The sequence below is a fragment of the Echinops telfairi genome, unplaced genomic scaffold, assembly GCF_000313985.2.
Source record: "Echinops telfairi isolate 266 unplaced genomic scaffold, ASM31398v2 ScPeMD7_1;HRSCAF=3_0, whole genome shotgun sequence".
NCBI classification, from domain to species: domain Eukaryota; kingdom Metazoa; phylum Chordata; class Mammalia; order Afrosoricida; family Tenrecidae; genus Echinops; species Echinops telfairi.
Genome location: NW_022103896.1, coordinates 35,491,547 through 35,498,016, shown reverse-complemented (window position 1 = coordinate 35,498,016; position 6,470 = coordinate 35,491,547).

Below are 6,470 nucleotides of genomic sequence, written 5' to 3'. Positions count from 1 at the left end.
ATCTGCTGTAGGAAGAATCTGTATTTGAACAAATTGAAGCCTCGTGTCTGATGTTGAGTAGAATGAATTCTAATACCCTCCATCTTCTAACTAAACATTTAGAGAATAGTTAACAAAAATTGCAGGTGAGTTTTACAAGACCAGGAGGAGATAGAGTTGAATGTTTATATATATTTCCATTTTTTCTCTGTAGATCTACTCTACACTTGCCCCCATCTCTACTGATGGCACCTAAGGTTTCCTTTATTCTCTGGTTCCCCTTAGGCTCTGTTACTGTGAGACCCGGGCTCAGTAGGTTGGAGGGAGGGCAAGGATGTCAGACTGTTTTCTCCTTAGACTTACCAAATGCCTGCCTTCCTACTGAAAACCAGTTCCTCCAGTTGGCCCTCTGGTATACCTACTTACTTCTGGTTCTGGTAGTTATTTTAGGTTGCGAGCCCCAGGTACTGCACCAGCTTTAGTTAGTTTCCTTAAGTTCCGCCCCACCTTTGTAAATAGTCCCTTATTAAACTCTCCTCGGTTACTCAGTTTGAATATGCCATCTGTTTCCTGCCTGCCCTTGACTGATAGACCTGGTTCAGTAGAAATTTATTGAGATTATGGATGTGATTAGACCCATATCTTATCTACTTTTCTTAATGTGTCTTTCAATTTAACCAAAGCAATCTCCTTATTAAGGAGTTTTGTTAACACATAGTTAAGTGCTTGGCTGCTAATGGGAAGGTCGGTAGTTGGAATTCACTAGCAGCTCCCTGGGAGAAAGATGAGCCAGTCTGCTTCCATACAGACCACAGACTTGGGAACTCTGTTGGGCAGTGTTCCGTCCTAAGGGGTCACGAGGACTTGGAATCGACTTGATAGTGGTCGTTTTGTTGTTGTTGTTAATCTCATTATTGTGTTAAGTGCCATCAAGTTGGTTCAATTCACAGCTGGCCCTATCTGTGTGCAGCAGAATGAAACACTGCGGGTCCTGTGCCGTCTGCCTAATTGTTGTCATGCTTGAGCCCATTGTTTCAGCCACTGTGTCCATCCATCTCTTCTGTTGCAGTGATCCTCTACAAACTCATCATTAGTTCTGGTATGAGTCATATTCTTAACTTTGAGCATACACCTCCTTACTTTTTACCTAAGGAGGGCTCTAGTGATGTAGTTAGTTAAAAGTTGAGCTATTAACCATAAGGTCAGCGGTTCGAACCCACTAGTTGCTTCGAGGGAGAAAGATGAAGCTCTTGTAAAGCTCTGAAGTCTCAGAAACCCAAAAGGGTGGTTCTACTCTGCCCTGTAGAGTCAATATGGGTCACAAATGACTTGATGCAAGGGAGTTTGGCTTTTCACTCTTTACCTATGAACTGTTTTGTGTCTGGCTTCTGTCAAGTTGTAGTCCAAATTTTAATCTTTTTTTGCCAGGCCCATAGATGTCACTCAATAAACATTTTGTAAAATTAAAACTAGTGGGGGTGATGGGGGCCTCTCTCCCTTAGTCTTCTAAACAGCAGTTCTCAACCTATTGGTCGCGACCCCTTTCACAGGGGTCACCTGATTCATAAGAGTAGCAAAATTACAGTGATGAAGTAGCAATGAAAATTATTTTATGATTGGGGTGGGGGTCACCACAACATAAGGAACTGTATTAAAGGGTCGCTGCATTAGGAAGGTTGAGAACCACTGTTCTAAGACATTTACCAAGTCTTATCAGTTGTATTTTCCAAATGTCTTTGAAATCTGTCTCCTCTCAATTATTGTCACTGACTTTTTAGTGCCTTTATTATATTTTGGCTAGTTTTAATTAATTTCTAAACAACTCACTTTCAGCTCATTCCTCTGATATACTTTCTGTCTTACGAGCTTTAATAAAATCTAGGTGTCTAGGTATATATCACACAAGGCCTTCTGTGATGTTTTATCAATCTTTGTCTCCTAATAAGTAGTCTTTTAGGGGCACCATTAATTTTGGCTATATAAAACTTATTTGAAGTTAATTCACACACACCAGGGGATTTCAAAGAATTCATGGAAAAATTACATTTTCTTTTAATTTTATTTTTCCACAAACTTTTTGGAACCATAGTGTGTGTGTGTGAAAGAGAGGCGGGGGTGGGGGCGGTGCTTCAAAAAGTTTGTGGGAAAATGGAATGGAAAAACAATGGAATTTCCCCATAAACTCTTTGAAGTCCCCTTGCTTATGTGTATATATGTATACATATATACATGTAAATTCAAAAAGTTTGTGGAAAAATGGAATTGAAAGATAATGGAATGTTTCTACGAAGCCTGAAAGCCCCGCACCCTCTTTTCTCTAATTTCTGCTAAAGAAATTTGAGGCATTTTAAAGACCTAACTCCGCTTTTCACCTGTTGGAAACTGGGTTCAGTGACTCCTTTGTGGTCTTATAACTCTTACTACATAAGCCTATCTTACCTTTTATCATATTAATACTTAATAGCTAACGTTTACTCAGCCATAGGGTTTTCATTTTCAGAAGTAAGTCACCAGGTGTTTTTTTCTACTCTGATCTTATTCTGGGAGTGTCACTGAAGCTTGTTCACCAGAGGTGACCCTGCTGGTATCTGACCAACCAGCATTTTGTCCAGTTGTACACGAGGCAGTCTTGACATAGAGCTGACCCAATAGCCACTAACTACAAACAACATTTTAAAATGCTTACTATAAGGAGTACTGGTGACAATGTGGGATGGGAGTCACAAGGTTGGTGGTTCAAACTCTCCAGTGTCTCTGAGGGAGAAAGATGAAGTTGTTTGCTTCCTTACATATGTGTAGTGTCAGAAACCTGATAGAGGGTCCCTATGAGTCTGAACCAACTAGATGGGAGGGGCCTTTTGTTTACAACGCTTTAATATGCTATATTTTACACTCGTTAGCTTACTCATCCCCTATTACAACTTTCTGAGAATTGTTTCTTCCACGTTTTATAGATGAAAAAGGAAGGCTTAAGTAAGTGGAAGGAGCTCTGCTGGCATAGTGGTCGCACCTTGGGTTGCTAACCGCAAGGTCAGCAGTTTAATACCCAGCAGCCGCCCCACAGAAGAAAGATGAGGCTTTCTGCTCCGAGAAAGGGTTACAATCTTGGAAACTCACAGGGCGGTTCTATGCTGTCCTGAAGGGTTCCTATGAGTCAGAATTCACTGGATGGCGTGAGTTTTTGTGGTTTTAAGTATGTAGTCAGCGTCACACACTTGTCAGCAGTCAGACCTGTACTCTTAATGATTGCATTTTGTGATAGTGCAGTGGTTGATTTATGTCTCTTCTTTTTTCTAGTACATTGTACAGAAAGAATAGTGCTCCCACTGGGCGGTTCACTGTAAGTGGATGGTAACTGTTGTTTGAAAGGATGATTAAGAACGGTTATGCTTCACTAATGGAGTGAAGCTGATAATACCTCAGGAAATGATTATCTTTGGAATTTTATGCATACACTTGCAAGATATGAGAGCCATTGGTTATGGTGCCTGGTATTAGGGGCAACAGATCAAAATCATGACAAAAAGATATACGAGGGGGTGCCCCCCCCAAAACCAGAATTGCACTGGCAGAGCGGAGCTTTCATAGTATGCATTTTCCCTGCTAGGCGAACATAGGGCAACTCCCTCTGAGGTAGTGCACCCAGTGGCATCACCTGGGAAAGGTTCTCTCTGGTCACAGTGAAACTTTTCATAAAAGCAGTTTCACTCGAACCTTGAACCTTGTTTTTTGTGGTGGCCGATTTAAGAGAACAGCGGCTGTGGAACTTTGTTTCCTGCTCGGGAAAAATGCCAGAGAAATGGTTGTGATGTTGAACACAGCTTAGAAGGACAGTGCAATGGAAAATCTCAAGTGTATGAGTGGTTTTCTCATTTCAAAAAAGATGAATTGTCGATTGATAACAAGCCTCGTTCTGGACGTCCGTCAACTTCCTGAATGGACGAAAATGTCAACTTGGAGTGCATTTGGAGTGTGTCAGACTGTTAATCAAGTTTTTTATTTAGAGGTTCTGAAAAGATTGCATAACATTGTGCAACAAAAAAGGTCTGATTTGTGGCAGATGGGGCACTGGTTTTGTCATCACAACAATGCACCTGCTCACGTAGCCGGCTCATTGTGCTAGTTTTTGGCCAAAAAATGGCATGCCCATGTACCTGACTCACATGACCTCGCTCCTTGTGACTTCTTTTGTTTCCATGAATGAAGAGGGACATGAAGGGACAGACATTTGAGGACGCATAGGAGGTGAAGAAAAAAAAGCGAGGGAGGTGCTGTCAGCAATCTAAAGAGATGAGTTTGAAAAATGTTACCACAAATGTAATCGCAGATTTGACAAATGTATTAAGTGTCACGGAGAGTACTTTTGAAGGTGACACGGTTGTTTTGTAAAAAATTTACATACATAGCTTTGAAAAAAAAATTCTGGTTTTATTTGAGGGGTTACCCCCTTGTATGTGTCTAATGTTATTTGTCATTAAAAACTTTCCATTTAATAAACATTTGTTTATTAGCAATCAGGATATGAGAGTTTAACCTACCTCATGCTGGTGATAGTGAAACTTTCTTAGAGGGTGAGTGCCTTTGGGGATCTCTTAAGTGCCTAGTAACTCTGAACACTGGAAAAACAACAAAGCTCCCAGGACCAATAAGAGTAGCCCCTTCCTCTCTTAATGTTGCTCCAGCTCCCTCTACTGACGATGCTTAACATTGTCCCAGCTGGCACAGGGAGCCTGGTTAGATCCATTATCACAGAGCAGGGCAGAGAAGAGTGGATTTGGAGCTAAGAAGTAATTACTTTATAATAGAGCATGCCCCCAAATATGAGAAGCATAAAGCAGTGTAAATTCATTTATTTTTTATGCTTCATTTTATCCTGGGGCACTCGCAGTTGATACCCCATGCTATTCTCTCTCTGAAAGACAGGCTGATGGAATAGCTGCTATGTGCAACACTGCTAGAGAGAAAAAGAGAGACTGTAATGAACTGCAACATTTTTTTTATAGTTTCCACCCAGAATTGTACATACGAGTTATGCTCAGATATCATAGGTGAAAGAAAGTTATATGCTCATACTTGACCTAGAGTAGAGAAGTGTAATCTTACCCCATGGGAAAGGAGAACCAGAAATAATTGCTGAAAAATATAACTGCCAAAATCTTACTAGGACTGGCACTGGGAGATAAAAGTCTCTACTATTTTTTAAATAGTTTATACTTTAAAATTTTTGCTTTGCAGTTTTTATGAATTTTAGTGAATGATTAAAAAAAGAAAACAAAAAGCCAAAAAACTCCCCCAAACTTGCCTCCACAGTGAAGTTTGATTCATAGCAATCTTATAGAATTGGCCATGTGGCTTTCTAAGACTAACTACATGAGAGTAGAATGCCTCATTTTCCTCTTGAGGAGTAACTGGTGGTTTTTAATTGCCAACCTTATGATCATCAGGCCATTAATATAGCATCAGCATAAAAATTGATCCCGTTCTTAACTTTGAGGTCAGTGAATTCAAATTAGGTATTGTTTGAAACTGAAATGGAATAAATGTAACCAAACCAAGCCAGATCCACTGCAATTCAGTCAATTCCAACACATAACAACACTATGTGAGATTTCTAAGACTGAATCATTGTGGAAGCAGACAGTCCCAACTTTTTCCCATGCAGTGGCTTGTGAGTTTGAACCAACCTTGTAGTTAGCAGCCCACATCTAGCGCACAGCGCCACTAGGGGTCCTTGAGAACAAAGTTAACTAACAGGAAATAAATATTTTTGGAAGATGAGTTGCAAGTAGATTTACTATTTTTTTTCTCCATTTTAAGAGCGAGGCATTCATTTAAGCTTACTTGATGTTACTTAAATAAAATGTGAAATGCCTCGGTTGAAAAAGGCATTTTTTCCCCCCAGAAGAATTTACTTTAGAGGACAGCACTGAAGCTGCAGCTCAGGGAGAGGGACATGTCTGATCAGAGCACACGGGAGCAAATGAAGGGGGAGGAAGAGAGAGTGGAGTGCCTCCTGGCCCACCGATCCTTGAGGACGATATCCCCGCTCAGAACAGCCAACACACAGAGTGGACCATATGGCTGGTCCCGCTTTGAGACATGACGTCCCTTGCTGACCCATGGCCCTATGGGGGACAACAGTGGAGACTCAAGTGTCGGGATTGGCCCAGTCTGACCCCACCACACCCAGGCAAAACACTAAGGAGGGCCTGCGGCAGAGCAGCGTGGAGGGGCGGGGGGAGCAGAACAGGGAGGTCCCGAGGGAGTGCCATGGATAGACTTTGGGGCAAGGGCATGGCACCCCATTGGACTTGACTGGAGGACACTCTTAGAGGTCAACAAACAGACCTTGAACTATTTACAGGTTTTTCTTTTAAAAAATGTTTATTGCCATTGGCTTTTTTTGTTGTTGTCGTCGTTTTGTTTTCTTTTGTCACTTTGTTTTGCTATGTCTTGCTTTTTGTGCATATTATTATCTCTGCAGGTCTATT